This window comes from Onychomys torridus, chromosome 18 (genome assembly GCF_903995425.1).
Source record: "Onychomys torridus chromosome 18, mOncTor1.1, whole genome shotgun sequence".
In the NCBI taxonomy this organism is placed as follows: Eukaryota; Metazoa; Chordata; class Mammalia; order Rodentia; family Cricetidae; genus Onychomys; species Onychomys torridus.
The window spans coordinates 62,499,403-62,517,173 of NC_050460.1; positions in this window are offsets into that span (position 1 = coordinate 62,499,403).

A 17,771-nucleotide genomic window follows, 5' to 3' on the forward strand; every position below is an offset into this window, starting at 1 on the left:
CCCTGTCTCGAAAAACCAAAAAAACAAACAAACAAACAAACAAACAAACCTTAAAGACTATAAATAATGAAAATGAGAAACACTGCCGCTTTCCTTGGAGAGCCTAACGTGACTCTCCCACAGCCTAATACCTTCCCTTCCTTGCTCTCCAAAGCCACCACCCCAGGTCTAGCAGCTACGAACCGGAACCTCTAATTTCCACCCCACCCTTTTTGCTTTAGCAGGGTGTGGTGGAGGTAGAAACAGAAAGATGAATTCCAGGCCAGCCTTGGCTACACAGTGCGTTCAAGGCCAGCCTGGGAGAGGGGTGCCCTACACACACACACACACACACACACACACACACACACACACACCAAACAAACAAACATTCCTTTATAACTACATTCTGATGATGCCTATAGCCTCCTTTGGGTTTGGGGTGAAGATAGAACCCAGGGCCAAGAGGATGACAAGAAGGATGTATTCCGTAGCTGAATTATTTCTCTGCCCCGTTACAGCCCGCTTTGGAGTGACTTTTAAAACTGTTCATTTTAAAGTTGGTTCGGTCTGTTCCTATTTAGCATCTGTTTCTTGCATGACCTCCTTTTGTTACTGAGTTTTTAAAAATTATAGCAGGCATATGGATAGAGACAGCACGCAGGTACCTGGGGCTGCACGCGTGAGAGGACAGATTGAATGCAAATGGACTTGAAGGAGCCGGGGAGAGGCTGCTATTTAAAATGTTCTAAAATTAGATTGCCGTCAAATTGAGAGCTGCGCAAGCGTACGTATTTGCTAGTGGTGTGGAAAAATCTTTTTGTACACTGTGAAGATGTGTCACTCTGATTGGTTTCATAAAAAACTGAACAGCCAATAGCTAGGCAGGATTTCCAGGCCCAGAGGATGCTGGGAAAAAGATGGAAATGGCCGGAAACACGGAGCAAGCAGGATGGGCAGTACAGACATGAGGTAATAAACCCACGAGGCAGAAAGTAAGTGAACAGAAATGGGTTAATTTAAATATAAGTGCTATCTATGGTTGGAGAGATGGCTCAGAGATTAAGAGCGCTGCTCTTCCAGAAGTCCTGAGTTCAATTCCCAGCACCCACATGGTGGCTCACTACTATCTGTAATGAGATCTGGTGCCCTCTTCTGGTGTGTAGGCATATATGCAGGCAGAACAGTATACATAAATAAATTTTAAAATAAATAAATGAATAATAAATATAAGAGCTAGTTAGAAACAAGCCTAAGCTCTCAGCCGAACTTTCATAATTAATAAGTCTCTGCGTCATTTATCGAGGAGACTATGGTTGATAGAAAATTATAACATGCCCACACTGTTGGGCTTGCCCAGCGGACCACCTAATTATTTCTGGTTCAAAATAACCATTTCCGGGTCAGACATCTCACAGGACCAGGACTCTGTGGCTTTACGTGGTTGTGTAAAGCGTGCGCAGCCATTTAATCTACACGCATGCGTGGAGTACCCACACGAGTTCCTGTGCGCATGCGCGGCCCAACCTTTATAAAGCCGGTGCCACCTTGCATTAGCCCCCCCCCCTCCTCACCCACGTGTGCTTCACACAGACCTGTCACATTTCTGTCCTCTTTAATAAAACTTCTGTGGTCTTGTCATGTTCGGGACGTGTTCCTCGCGGGTAAGAGCGCCACCTAAATAACTAACATTGGTGCTGTGCGGGAACGGGCGCTTCCGGGCGCTCTGCGCCTGGAAACCCGGGAACCGGGGACAGAAACTCTGCGCTGCACAATCCGAGAACTCTGTGCCGTTCACGACAGATCACTCTCCATTAGCCTGGTCGCACAAATCCGCATGCAACACTGCTACTGATTGGTGAGTTTTCCCCTTTTCGGCTAGCGTAAACAGTTTCCTGAATCCATGAGAACGACTGTTGAGCGTCCAGTGCCTCACTGGCCACGGTCTTTACAGGCTACGGCTGGTCCCCCATCGCAGGCCCGGATTTCCAGCCACCTCCCACGTCTGCAGCTTGAGATATTTTTCACGAAAGGACCACAATCAGGTGTGTCCAAGGCTGTGTGAAGCCGGCACGTTCTTCGCACCAGACGGGGCGGCTGAGCGTTAAGGGCTCCCGGGGAGTCCTTGCTTCACACAGCGGGGTCCCCGCTTCTCGGCTGACGAGCTGATAAGGTAGCTTGTGCCCGACTAGATCCAACTTTGATCTCGGGTACGCCTGGCATCTTAGCTCTGGATGTTTATTTTTTTAATTTTTTATTTTTGCCTCTCAGCTGCAGACATGGGAAATAAGGCTTCCAACTCCATCAGTCCTAATTCTCCCTTAAGCTGCCTCCTTGAGGCTTTGAAACCCCTTACCTTGATGCCTTACTTAAAGATTCCTAAGCTTATCCGTCTGTGTACTAAGAAATGGCCCAAACATGCTTTAGAAAATAATAAAAAGTGGGGCCGTCGAGCGGCTCCTTGGATCCCGATATTTTATGGGAGTTATCTAATTTCTGCCAGCGAACAGGCAAATGGAAAGAGTTGCCCTATGTCATTGGTTTCCTCTTTTTCAGTGCTAAGCCTTCTCTTCTGGATTCCTTCTCTCCTGCTCATGTGCTCCTAGCTGTGCCTAAACTGGAAGATTGTCTGACTCCAGAATCTCTGACTCTAGATCCTGCTAAGGAACCTCCACCTATCCGACATCTGGCTCCCACCCCTACTCCTAGGGCATCTGTTCCTTCAGCTCCTCTTCCGGATTCTTCTTCCTTGGCAGCGGCCATTTCCAGAGGCCCTGCTCTGGCTCCAACTTTCACTCCGCCTACTACACATTCTCAAACTGCTAAAGTGCCTGATTCCAGCCATCCAAACCCATCCACTGTTCTCCCTTTGCAAGAGGTGTCTGGTGTGGACGGACTGATTAAGGTTCATGTTCCATTCTCTCTCGCAGAACTCTCTCAGAAGCTAAGCTGGGTTCTTATACTTCTGATTCTGCTTCCTTTATCAAACAGTTTCAATATATAACTCAATCCTATAGTCTCACTTTTCATGATATATACATGATACTTTCTAATAATTTACTTCCTTAGGAGCACAGGCGAGTATGGGAACAGGCTAGAACTCATGCAGATGAAGTTCACCAGACCAACCCCTCACATCCTCCAGGAGCTGAGGTGGTTCCTGACCAGGAACCACACTGGGATTCTAATACTCAGCGTGGAAACCTGGCCAGAGATAGGTTTATTACCTGTCTCCTGACAGGCCTCTGTAAGGCTGCCCTAAAGCCAGTAAACTATGAAAAGCTAAAAATGGTAATTCAGGATAAGGATGAAAATCCCTCTCACTTCCTAGAGTGGCTCACCAAGGCTCTACTTCAGTTCACTAGCTTAGACCGGGAGAGCCCTGAGGGCAGGCAGCTCCTAATGACCTACTTTGTCTCACAGAGCTTCCCTGACATTAGGGATAAACTTAAAGGTTTAGAGAATGGCCCTCTGACCCCGCAGGCAGATATGCTGGCGATAACATTTAAGGTGTGCCATGGGAGAGATGAGAAAGCTCAAAAGAAACATTACCAGATGCTGGCAAACACTGCCCGACTGGCTCCCCAAAAGCCGTCTGGTCCCTGTTTCAAATGTGGGAAGAAAGGCCATTGGGCCTAGGCTTGCACCATTGCCCAACGGAGGGCACCGACAAGGCCTTGTCCAAAATGTTGCCAAAAGGGTCGCTGGTCCAGCTGACTGTCCTAAAGTCCCAAGCGACATAGGAACGCCAGACAAAGACCACCCTCCGGCTGACTTTGTAGGCTTGGCTTACAGCGAGGACTGAAGCTGCCTGGTTTCCACCCGGCCACTCCCATCTCACACAGGGAACCTAGGGTAGTAATAAAGGTAAATGGGCGCCCCATCTCGTTCCTTTTGGACACCGGAGCTACCTACTCTGTCCTGAGAGAGTTTTGAGGGCCTACCTCTCTTTCTCGTCTCCCTATTGTTGGGGTTGGGGGACAGCCTCACCTACCTCACCAGACACCACCACTCAACTGCATCTTCAGAGGCATCCCTCTCACACACACATTCTTAGTGGTGCCAAGCTGCCCTGTACCTTTAATGGGAAGGAATCTTCTAGCTAAGGTAGGAGCGTCCATTTCTTTTGCTCCACACATTCACCTCATACCAGACGCGCCAGCAGCTCATCATCTTCTCCTAGCCACTCACTCTACTGACTCTAACAATTCTTTTCCCTTGCCAGCCTCTCAGGTAGACCCAAAAGTCTGGGATGCCCAAAACCCTTCTATTGCTAGACACCATCAGCCTATTATTATCCAGCTACAAAACCCCACCAGATATATCACCCAAGCTCAGTACCCTCTTTCACTCCAGAGTCTAAGGGGTCTTAAGCCTATCATTTCTGACCTTCTCAGGAAAAAACTGCTCCGTCCAACCTCTTCACCCTTTAACACCCCCATACTTGCAGTTAAAAAGTCTAATGGAACCTACCGCCTGGTTCAAGACCTCCGGCTCATTAACTCTGCAGTGGTCCCCCTCCACCCTGTAGTGCCTAACCCTTATGCTCTCCTGTCCACCATCCCTTCAGGAACCTCTCACTTCTCTGTTCTAGATCTCAAAGACGCCTTCTTTTCTATCCTTCTCAGTGCTCAGTCTCAGAATATCTTTTATCTTTGCTTTCACCTGGACTGACCCTGACACTCACCTGTCCACACAGCTGACCTGGTCTGTTCTGCCACAGGGATTCAGAGACAGTTCACACCTATTTGGTCAGGCTCTATGTAGATGATATTTTACTCTGTAGCCCATCCTTATAGGTTAGCCAAACTAACACCTCTGCCCTCCTAAATTTCTTATCCAGTCGCGGTTACAGGGTATCTCCTTCTAAAGTTCAGCTGTCAACTCCCCTCCCCAGGTCACCTATTTGGGTCTAACTATTACTCCAACCCACAAGGTTATTACTGTAGACAGGAAGCTTCTAATCCAGTCTCTTATAGTCCCTTCTACTAAACAGGAGATTCTGTCTTTCCTAGGAATAGCTGGCTTCCTACAGTCGTGGGTTCCATCTTTTTCTCTCCTTGCTCGCCCCTTATACCAGGCAGCTCAGGGCTCACCACATGAGCACCTCCTCCATCCTCTCACTAAACCTTTTCAGAGGCTCAGGCCCCAGCGCTTCATCTTCCAGACTTAACCCATCCCTTCTCCCTCTATGTAACAGAGAAAGAGGGATTTGCCCTGGGAACTCTAGGGCATCAGCTGGGACACTCCTCTGCACCTGCAGCCTATCTGTCAAAGAAATTAGACCTTACCAGTCAGGGCTGGGCGCCGTGCATCCGTGCCCTAGCAGCTGCAGAGCTCCTTATTCGGGAGTCAAAGAAGCTAAGCTTTGGGCCACCCATTACTGTCTTGTCTCACCACAATCTGTCCCATCTCTTGACTTACAAAGGCTTACAAACTTGACCTCCTTCCAGGGTTCTTTCTCTCCAGGTGGCATTACTAGAGGATGCCACACTTACTTTCCGGATTTGTCCACCTCTTAATATTTCAAACCTACTCCCTCAACCTACTGCTGACTATTCTCCTTCTCATTCCTGCACTGAAACCTTAGAGGAACTGCTACCTCACCCTTCACACATACAGGAGGGCACATTGCCCCAGGCCACTTATACCTGGTACACAGATGGCAGCTCCTTTTTATACGAAGGAACCCGTAAAGCGGGTTATGCCATAGTGTCAGACACTGAGATAATAGAGGCACAGGCATTACCCACACACACACCACTAACCAACAGGCTGAGCTGATGGCTCTCACCCGTGCCTTCCAATTGGCACAGGGACAATCTCTAAATGTTTACACAGACTCCAAATATGCTTTTCATATCCTCCTGTCCCACGCTGCTATTTGGAGGGAGCATGGCCTTCTCACAGCAAAAGGGGGATCCATATCTAACTGAGGCCAAATAATGGCCATGCTGGAGGCTTCCCACCTCCCTGAGGCTATAGGAATTGTCCACTGAAGGTCTCATCAGACAGATAGCTCTATCATCTCTAGGGGAAACAACCGAGCTGACCAGGCAGCCAGGACAGCGGCCCTCCAGGGTCAAGTCTCACCTTACCCACCACAGGGAATCCATACGGTACAGCTTACACCCTCACAGGAAACTCCTGACACTAAACAAATTCTCTCCTACCTACACCAGCTCTTTCATCCTAATAATCTTCCTCTGTCCCAGTTCGTAAAGGCTCACCTGCAGCCCACCTCTGAGGACTTACAGTTCTTAAAAACTATTACTGCCTCTTGTGAGATCTGCCAAAAAACAGATCCCGGGGTTGGGGATTTAGCTCAGTGGTAGAGCGCCCTGGGTTCGGTCCTCAGCTCCAGCAAAAAAAAAACCAAAAAAACAAAAAAACAAAAAAAACAGATCCCAATACCAAGTACAGGAGTCAGCCTTTTCCCACCCACCAGGCTAGAGGTTCCCTTCCAGGGACTGACTGGCAGCTCAATTTTACCCATATGCCCACCGTCAGGAAAGTTAAATATCTCCTCGTGATGATGGACTCATTTTCAAATTGGGTGGAGGCATATCCGGTTTCTAATAAGCGAGCTCAAACAGTTGCAGACCTCCTTCTCCGAGAAATTATTCCTCGGTTTGGGGTTCCTGCTTCCCTTCAGTCTGACAATGGCCCGGAGTTCACCTCTCAGATTTCTCAGACACTAGCTAAGGCTCTTAACATCCCTTGGCATTTTCATATCCCATACCGTCCTCAATCCTCTGGAAAGGTGGAGCATACCAACCGGTCTTTAAAAACCATTCTTACTAAGATGTCACAGGAGCTTCACCTCGACTGGGTAAGATTATTGTCTCTAGCTCTTCTCGGGCTCAGGGCTCTTCCTAAAAAGCCTCTTTCAATTTCTCCATTTGAACTAATGTATGGAAGGCCAGTTCTAACACCAGGTCTTTTATCCAACCCTCTACTGTTCCAGATAGCCTGTTAACTCCTCTCTTATGTCACCTAAGGTCCATCCTATGGAGCTACGCAGACTGGTCATCACCTCAGCCGTGTGACAATCATTGTCCACCTCCAATCCACATCGGGGATCAGGTTCTTCTCTTTCCTCCAGGCCAGCGCCTTTCCCCTAAATGGCAGGGACCCTTCAAGGTAATTCTTGTGACTCCAACAGCCGCTAAACTCGACGGCTTTCCTCACTGGGTCCACCTGTCTCATCTAAAACCTTTTATCTCACCTCCATCTCAGAAAAATCTCTCCTCGTATAGAGTAAAACAAACAGGGCCTTGCACTCTCAAGCTCCAGAAGACACCAGGATCCACTGCCTTGTCACCAATTCCAGAGGAATAAGGTATCACCCCTTCCTTTCCCAACTAGGGCCACATAGAGCCGGAGGCAAAAGGGACCATCAAAATATCAGGCAGTAAGGATATAACAATCTATCACTATTCAATACTCAGCAACTGATCACCTGTGTATCCCAAATGCTAAACTAACAAAACAAGCAGGTGCCTTAAATAAACCACCTCGAATAAGGCTTGTCTCAGGTAAAAAATCAAGCAGAGTACTAAAACATCACAGACACTTTTAACATGTCTTCATCCAGACAGACCAGATCTACCTCAGATAATAAGGGTCTTGTCTCCAACCAGACAGGCCAGCTCCACCTCAGATAACTGTCACTCCAAAAATAAAATAATAAATCTTTTGTCTAAGCATTTTATGTCACCAGTGTCCTGTCAGACAGAAGGTTCCCAGCCACACCATGAAGGATGGACATAGCTGCAGGACTTCATCCCAGGACTTCAGGAGCCAGCTTCCCTGTTTCCCCCAAGAACCAATCAACGTCCACCATTCAGCCTGAAGCAGTCTTTGAGAGAAACGGCACCCCATACCCATCCATCCACATTTTATTTTCTTTTTTAAGAACAGATGAGTTGGGAATGATAGAAAATTATAACATGTCCACACTGTTGGGCTTGCCCGGCGGGCCACCTAATTATATCCGGTTCAAAATAGCCATTTCCGGGTCAGACATCTTGTGGGACTGGGACTCTGTGGCTTTATGTGGTTGCATAAAGCGCACGTGCAGCCATGTAATCTACGCGCATGTGTGGAGTACCCACACGAGTTCCTGTGCGCATGCGCGGCCCAACCTTTATAAAGCCGGTGCCATCTTGCATGAGCGCGCCCCCCCCCCCCCCCCCCCCCCCCCCCCCCGTCTCCTCACCCACATGTGTGCTTCACACAGGCCTGTCACATTTCTGTCCTCTTTAATAAAAACTCTTCTGTGGTCTTGTGTTAGGGACATGTTCCTCGAGGGAAAGAGTGCGCTAAATAACTAACAATGGTCCCATTGAAAAATCCAACTACATTAAAGGTTGGTTGGTTGGTTGGTTTTTGTTTTTTTGAGACAGGGTTTCTCTGTAGCTTTGGTGGTTGTCCTGGAACTCGCTTTGGAGACCAGGCTGGCCTCGAACTCACAGAGATCCACCTGCCTCTGCCTCCCCAGTGCTGGGATTATAGGCGTGCGCCACCACCGCACGGCTACATTAAAGGTTGTTGACATGCACACTTCCATCCAATGACTTCAGCAGTATGGAAATTATCCTTAAAGTGATTAGCAGTTAAGAGTGCTTGCTGCCCTTCCAGAGTTACATTCCCAGCATCCACTTTGGGCAGCTCACAACCTGGGACTCCAGCTCCAGGGAATCTGGCACCCTCTTCAGGCCTCTTAGGGTACCTGCATTCAAGTGTATAAAGACACAAGTCGGGCTGGAGAGATGGCTCAGCCGTTACAGGCTAGGCTCACAACCAAAAATATAAGACACAGTCAGCCAACCATGGTGGCTGGTGGCGCATGCCTTTTAATCCTAGTACTTGGGAGGCGGAGGCAGACAGATCTCTGTGAGTTCAAGACTAGTCTGCTCTACAAAGTGAGTTCCAGGACAGTCAGGGCTATTACACAGAGAAACTCTGTCTCAAACAAACAAACAAACAAAAAAGACACACAGGCACACATATACACATAATTTAAAATACAATCTTTAAAATCTCATTTTTTAAATTTTATTTATCATTCTATTTATTTATTTATTTGGTTTTTCAAGGCAGGGTTTCTCTGTGTAGCTTTGTGCCTTTCCTGGAACTCGCTCTGTAGACCAGGCTGGCCTCGAACTCACAGAGATCCACCTGGCTCTGCCTCCCGAGTACTGGGATTAAAGGCGTGCGCCACCACTGCCCGGCTCACTTTTTTTCCTAAAGCAGTGATTTTCATCTCTGGTCTCCAACTCCATCCCCTGATCCCTTGCTGGAATGCTGGAATACAAAATTGAAGCTATTGCTGACATTGTGTGTACCATGGCCTTCAGGGGTACGGGGTTGTGGAGCACAGCCATGGGTGATGGTGGTACCTGTGAAAGCTGGCTCAGGATGCCCTTCAGATGGATAGATACCAAGCTCCATGTATGCTGAAGGCTCCTGTGTAAAACTACAGAACTGGTGCTGGGGTCTAGCTGAATGGGTAAGGCGTGTGCCGCAGAAGCGTGAGGACCTGAGACTGAACCCCTAGAACCCACGTGAAAGCCTTGTTCCTGTGGAGACGGGAACCCCTGGAAGCTCGAGGAGGTGGACAAGAAAAGGTCTCCTGGTGGACGGGTGAGGAGTGATACCAAAGGACCAGAGGTTGTCCTCGATCTCCACACGCATTGGTGTGTGCACACACACACACACATACACAAATTAACAGCAGAGCCAGAAATGGTGGCTTTAATCCCAGCATTTGGGAAGCAGAGGCAGCTTGGTTTGAAAGCAACTCTTTCTCAAAAAAAAAAAAAACCCAAAAAACATATATATATATGACTTGCCAGATGGATCAGCATGTGAATGCCACCCAGCCTGATGACCTAAGTTTGACCTGGAACCAACATAAGAGAGAATTCCTGCAAACTGTCCTCTGACCTCCACATTCATGCCCCCCCATATAGACATAATTAATAAATAAATGTAAAGTGTTTAATGAATAAAATAAATTGTAGTATATTTACATTCACCACACCTTATGCATATTCTCTCCTATACACTCCTTACACGTATTTATTATGTCTGTGTGTGTAGGGACACATGTAGATGTCAGGGGATGACTAACAGGATGTGTGTTCCAGGGACTGAACTCAGGCCACTAGCTTTGGTAGAAAGCACCTTTACTGCTGAGCCACCTTGCCAACCCTCTCCTATACTCTAAACCAGTGGTTCTCAGCCTTCCTAATGCTTCCACCAGACCCTTTAACACAGTTCCTCGTGTTGTGATGCCCCTCAACCATGAAATTATTTTTGTTGCTCCTTCATAACTGTCATTTTGCTACTGTTATGAACCTGAATGTAAATCTCTGTATTTTCCAATGGTCTTCGGTGACCCCGGTAAAAGGAATTGGGAGCTGCTGCTCAGAACCATCGCTCTACAATCCCTAATACAACGTAGACGCTGTGTAAGTGGTTGTTCTAACTACATGGTTGAAGAAGGACTGGGGAAAAGTGTACGTGTTCGATAGAAGCGCAGCTTGGTTTTCAACTTTTCCATCAGTGGTGGGCTGGCTCCACCGGTGAGAACACACCCATAGGGAAGGCCAACTGTTTGTTTGTGGCAGGACTTCTGGCTGGTGGACAAGGAGAGGGAAAGTATCGGCTCAGCAGCCCCAAGACCAAGCTGTCAGCACAAAGATTTATCTGCCCTTGTACTTACAAGACAAGCCATCTCCTCTCCTACTCTCTCTCTCTCTACCAAGCCCTCACTGGAGTCAAGGTCATCCCACAGACTCAGCTTCCCCACACCTCCTTTGGCGCCTCCCACTACTTTCCTTGTAGCCCTGTCCCTCTAGCCTGCTGAGACCCGAGTTGCCAATGCCCCACCTCCCCTACTGACTGCTTGTCCTTTTAAGCATTCAAGTCCCCCTTTGGTAACCAAAGCTAAGTTTTCTCAACCTGTCCGCAGCAAACCCCCAAACCTGTTACAGACCGTTTGCAAAGAGCCTCTCCAATCATCCATGTTCCCAAAATACCCCAATTTCAGAACCCACCAAAACACCCCAGGAAAAACTATTCTGATGTAACGGAAGCCTCTCAAATTCTCCCCAACACAACCAGAGTCTGCTTTCAGATAACACTTGTTCCCCCAGTTAACCTGATATAGCCAATCTAAATGTTCCTGGCTCCTCTCAAGAACTCTCAAACAGACCAGATAAGTTCTCCTGCCAACCAACAGCCTAAGTTTTCCTGGCTACTGCCTATTCCTAAGGGTGGGATCTCTCCCCGTCTCCCTGGTCCCCATGTCCCTAGTCTTGGCACTTTTCCCAGCTCCAGGACCATGAACCTAACAGTTTCAAATGTAATCCAAGATAAAATATTTTCTTCTAAACTGCTTAACTTCACATCTGTCCCAACAGATTTCAGATCAGCTACAGATTGTTCCAACAACTCCAGCACCAGCTCAGCTGTCTTCTTGGAATCTACATCCTGGCCCAGCCTCACAGACCACACTTCCCTAGCCTCAGATGGTCCCACAGAACCTGGACATCAAGGGACACAGCTTGTTCTTCCTGGCCTTGATCAACAACTCAGCCTCCTTGGGTCCCCTAACAACAACACTCCAATGCCAGCAAAAAGCAGCCAGAGAGAATGACACCCACTTACCCAACACTCAGACCCCCAATAATAAAACAAAAAGGTGGGAATGAAGGGACACTAGCCCACTCCAGCAACTGGCTCCGGCCAGCCTCGCTCTCCGTGGCCCCCCACCCCCATTCCCTCTGCCTCACTAAAAACAGTTAGATTACATTCCTAACACTAGCCACAAAGGTCCGTTTCCTTATTTGGTCACTTCCTCCTCCTGAGGCTGACTACCAAGGTCCAGCTGTAAAAGTATTGAAATCCAGCAATCAAAAGCCCCCTTTGGCTCACCTAATTAACATACCCTATTAATATTAAGCACCTGTCCTAACACAGGGTTTCCCCTTGTACCTTCATAGACCGCCGTTTTCCTGTGTGCCAAGTCTGTCTGTCTCCTCTCCCTCTCCCTTGTCCCCTCTCCTTCTCCCTTCTCCTCTATGTCCTGTCTTTGTCTCTTATTCCCTGCCCTCCATCTCTCAGTGGCAAATAAATCTCCTTTGTGCTGAGAACTTGGCCTTGGGTGTCCTGAGCCAATGTCTCCTTTCAGATAACCTTCCCTTAAGCCAAACCCCAACTACTTCCTGCTTGTATCCTCCCCCTAGCTTGGTGGACTCTTCTGTAGCCAGAATGTAAACGGGGGAGGATGGAGAAGACATGGCTGCTTAACCACCATCCCCAAAGTGGCGGGCATTCCCACTGCTCATATTTCTTAAGATTTATTTATTATTTATTTATGTGTGTGCATGTGTGCAGGTACCTACCGAGGCCAGAAGAAGTGTCAGATCCTCTGGAGCTGGAGTTATAATTGGTTGTGAGCCACCCCAACATGGATGCTGGAAAGGAAGTCAAGCCATCTTCCAAAGCAGTATGTGCCCTTAACTACCGAGCCAGCTGCCAGAGCTTTTTTAAAGTAAGTTTTTATGGTTATTTCTTGTGTTCTCTCCCTTTACTGTGGAGCTTTCAGGGATCAGGTTTGGCAGCAGGCACCTTGACCTCACCAACCCCTCTCTCCAGCCTGAAGCTGATGTTTGTTGTTGTTTATGTGGATGGGTATTTTGCCTGCATGTATGTCTGTGCACCAAGTGCATGCCTGATGCCCAAGGAAGCCAGAAGAGGTCCTCAGATCCCCTGGAACCCCAAGGCCAGGAAGAACATGCTGTGTCCGTCGATGTCCAGGTTCTATGGGACCATCTGAGGCTAGGGAAGTGTGGTCTGTGAGGCTGGGCCAGGATGTAGATTCCAAGAAGACAGCTGAGCTGGTGCTGGAGTTGGAGCAGTCTGTAGTTGATCTGAAAACAGATGTGAAGTTAAGCAGTCGTGAGCCATCACATCGGAGCTGGGAACCAAATCCAGGTCCTCTGGAGGAGCAGCCAGTGCTCTCAATTGATGAGCCAACTCCAGCCCGCTGAGGTTGTTTTTTTGTGTTTCTTTTTATCTCTGTGCAGGTAGAGAGGTGGTTTCTGTGTGACCAGCTCCCTGGACTGCAGCATAGTCAGGGACACGGGATGCAGAACCAGGCTGCATGAGTTCAAATCCTAACCCTGCCATTTACTGTAAGAGCCGAGGAAGCTATTTGACTGCTCCAAGCCTCAGTTTCCCCGATGTAAGAGGAGAGCGATGCTAATAATAGCACTCACTTAGGGAGCTGTTTGGAAGATAAATTCTGGTCAGACGGATGTTACTGGTCCTTGGTGAATATCTGCTCATATTTGATTGATATGATCATCATATCTGATTATCAGTACCGTTGAGGGAGACTGGAGTCTCAGCTTCTGCAGACCACTTCCTATTCCCTATGCTGTATTTTCACTTTCGTTTTATTTATACTAAATTATTGTTGTTGTTGTTGTTGTTGTTGTTGCTGCTGAGAATGAACCCAGAGCCTTGGGCATTCTAGCCACGTCTTGGCCGCTGAGCCACACCCTAAACCGTCGCCCATGATATTTCTGCCCTCTGTTACCCAAGAGGCATAAAAATAAGGCGTTTCTCTCTCTTTAAGTTGGTGAAGTTAGAAAGAAGAGATTCCTTCAGCTTAGACTTTCATCCATAAGCCATATCCAAGCAAGAATGTCTTTGAAAAACCTAAAGCAAACAGCTCCCTTTGTGAGCAGGAGCCGATCTATGTCGGGCTGCAGCTCCGCTAATGACGACGGGAAGTGTGGTTTCCCTGCATGGGGTTCAGGGTTGCTGAGACACAGGCTTTTTCAGTCTTGAAAGACTGAGCTGGGCAGAAAGGAGTCTTGATGTAGCTTGTGAAGCGGAAGTCCTGCTGTCCTCCCTGTCCCCTCCTCTCCCACAGGCCGGCTTTACAAGGCAAGCCTGCATTTGTCTCTCCTAGAGCTTTGTGGAGACCTCAAGGTGACTCGGGGTGAGGTCCTCCTCCGGCCCCCAGGATCAGCCAGCATAGTGTGTCTGGTGGGAGCAGCGGCTGGGACTGAGGGCCCTGCAGTCTAGGGGGTTCTACCTTTTATATAACTCCTTTATTCATCCATTTTTATGCCCCCTACCCCCCAAATGTAAGATTCGAGCTGAAATGTAAGAGATACAATCTGATGGTTCCTTTCCAAAGCGCCCCCAGCCCGCTGCAATTGAATAGAAAACACCAGACCCCTGCGAATGCTTGCTAGTCCAGCGATTCCTCCACTTAAACTCTGCTAAACCAGACCCCCACCCCCTCCCCAACTCCACCCAAACCGGAAGCCTGGAGTGGAAAACTGCCAATAGCCAGGCTCACCTAGGAGGTCACATTCCGGCAAAAACTTGAAAACGAACAGGAGGCGAGATGAACCCACTCACAACTGCTGCTGAGAAAAAGAAACTGTAAGTGACCACAGCTAGGACCTGAATGACACACAAGATTGTCCCTCCTGATTCCTCAGTTGCGGGGGGGGGGGGGGGGGCTCAGCAATGCGCCTGCCACTCTGTAGGGACACCCTGCAAAGTCAGACTACACCGCCTTGCTCTGTCTACACCCCGTCTCTGCTGCTCTCACTAGGAAGGAAGGATCAATGCTTCTCAGATGGAAGCAGTCAGGAAAGGATGCCTTTGGTTTCAAGAGGGAACCAGTTTGTTTATTTATTTACTTACTTTGAGACTGCGATCAGAGTATCGAGTAACTCAAGCTTGCCTTCAATCTCCACGCGTAGCTGAGATAGATAGCCTTGAACTTCAATCTCCATACGTAGCTGAGGATAGCCTTGAACTTCTGACCTTCCAGCCTCCTTCTTCCTGAGTGCTAGGATTACAGGTGTGCACCACCACATCTGGTTTATATAGTGCTGGGGTTTATACAGTGCATGGTAGGGAGGCATTCTACCAATTGAGCCTTGAAAGAAAACTGCCAGGGCTGAGGATTAGCTCAGTGGTAGAGCGTTCACCTAACAAGCACAAGGCCCTGGGTTTGATCCTCAGCTCAGGGAAAAAAAAAAGAGAGAGAGAGGAAACTGCCTTAGGAAACCAGAGGTGGATGGGGGTGGCGGTTGGGGGGTGCGCATCTGCTTCGGACAACTTGTGTACTAAATGCTGTTTTGTGTAAACAGAGCTGTATGATATTTCTGACTCCTTTAATCAAGCTTATTTTGTAAGTACTTATAATGAGTCATCTTACATTCTGGAGGTATCTGTGATCAGTAATTAAGGTGGATATTTTGGAAGTACTCAAAATCAGTTCAGTAGATTACCCCATTTCTTTTCCATCTGGAGCCTGGCTGACAGATCCATCAGCTTGCCAAGGATCAGCTTCAAGCTCAAGTATTTATTGCACATCTGATTTTATTAAGGAAGCAAGGGATGGGGGGCAGTGGGAACCGGAAATCAGGAATACTGCCTTGCTTTCCTCCCCTTTGGTGTGAGTTTTTTGCAAGTGATACAGAGTTATCAATGTCAAATGATGATGATTTATGATAGTTGGCTATTTGGGGACTATAGAAATCACTGGGGGGGAGGGGTGTTTATGCAGCATGTACAAATCCTTGAGTTTGATCCCCAGTACTGAGGTGGGAGGCTGGAGAGGAGGAAAGAAGGAAAAGAGAAAATGGGGGTGGGGAGGAAGGAAGGAAAGAAAAAAAAAAAGAAGTATGGCTGTAAGTAACAGTGCACCTTTAATCCCAGCACTCGGGAGGCAGAGTCAGATCTCTGTGAGTTCAAGGCCAGCCTGGTCTACATAGAGAGTCTCAGGCCAGCCAGGGCTACATAGTGAGATGCCATCTCAAGAAAACAAAGAGAGGAGCCTGGAGAGTGGCCTGGCAACCCCTTCCCAGGGGTGGAAGGAGAAGAGAGAGGAGGAAAGAGCAGGGAGCTAACACAAGGTTATTACAGAGCCAGGGAAGAGAACCTGCAGGCCTTGGCTGCCACAAGAGCTCCAAAGCCTTCAAGGTCAAGTATCCCAGGGTCCAGGGCAAGAGCTGTAACACTGGCTGCTGCCATTCCAATATCTGCGGCCTACAAGAGGCTGCTTACATTAAAGAGTGCTTCCAGAGACCGGAAAAGGGTGCCAGATCCTCTGGAGCTGGAATTTATGAGCTGCCCCATGTGGGTCCTGGGAATGAAACTCTGGTCCTCCAAGATAAGCAAGCACTCTGAACTTCTGAGTCATCTCTCAGACTCAACTGTGTGCCATCTTGACGATGAAGACACACAGCAGGAGTAATTCTTCCAATGAACTTCAGAACAGCATGCTGTGAGCCCCGAGCGGCCGGCCCACTTGGGGATGCCATGTGGAGCAGGAAATGCTCATCTTGCACAAGCCACTCATTTTGGCTCCTTTCACACACAGACAGATTTATTCATAACACAGAGCTCCTAATGCCAGCAACAAACTCTCAAGTGGCGTCTAGGTAGGAGTCTGGGGTAGACACATAATTCCAGTGTATCCTTTGTAGATGAAAATACAGGCCGAGAACTCTCCGGAGATGATCTCACAGCGATGATCCCAAGAACCAAGCAACGCAGAGCTGGAGAGGTGGTTCAGGGGGTTAAGAGTGCTTATTGCAGCTGGGTGGTGGTGGCAGAGGCTGGTGGGTCTCCGCGAGTTCGAGGCCAGCCTGGTCTACAGACGAGTTTCAGGACAGCCAGGGCTACACGGAGAAACCCTGTCTGAAAAACCAAACAAACAAAGAGAGTGCTCATTGCTCTTCCACTGGACCCAAGTTCACCTCCCAGCACCCACACTGGAAGGCTCCGAAGTGCCTGTAATCCCTGCTCCCAGGGGATCCAATGCCCTTTTGTGGCCACAGAGGGCACTTTATATATGTGGCACACACATACACACACACACACACACACACACACACACACACACACACACACACACACGAAAGTGAATAAAAATTCACAGGAGTGAAGCAATGGCCCATTACCAAGAAGTCTGAATGAATGGCCGTCAGCGGTCAGGGAGGGACAGTGTTGGTCACACACACCTCCATCTCTACGGTGTTTTGGAGACACTAACCAGGCAAACCAGGGGGAAGCTTGACCCTGCTGTTGCTGTCCTTGGTTCTGGGCTAGTTTCCTGGGCATGGACACATGACTGTAATCTCAGCATTTGGGATGCTGGGACAGGAGGATGGGGAGTTCAAAGCCATCCTCAGCTATTTAGTGAGGCCAGGCTGGGTTACAAAAGACCCTGTCTCAACTGAAACCAAGCGATGAAGGTATTAAGCCAGCTCTTTCCCATCCATTACTAGCCAGGTCTGCGCCTGCTGAGCGGCTCCAATCAGATGTGATCGAGTGAGTTCTGGAGGTAGGCCGCAGGCTCACCCTGGCTCTCCCGAGCCTTTCTTCCAGCAGGAAGCCCTAGTTCATTCTCTTCCCTCCTTTCCGACGTATGCTCCTTTGGACATGAGAAAGAATCCACATAAGGGTGCCGTCACGGTGCTGGCACGTGAGCATGTGAGACCAGGAGCTCTGCCAGACACCAGCTGAGGAAACAGGTCACTCACTCTGCAGCCTTTGCTGGTGTCCTCTGGGGATGCTGCTTGTCCTGATGAAGTGCAGTAGGCACTCTTAACCACTGACCACTTTCCTACAAGTCGTCCCCATTCTACAAGCGCCGGCAAGAAAAACCCAGGAAGGAAAAAAAGACACTTCAGTCAAGGTTACATGAACTCATGAGACAAAAGCTCATGGTGGAGGAGGAA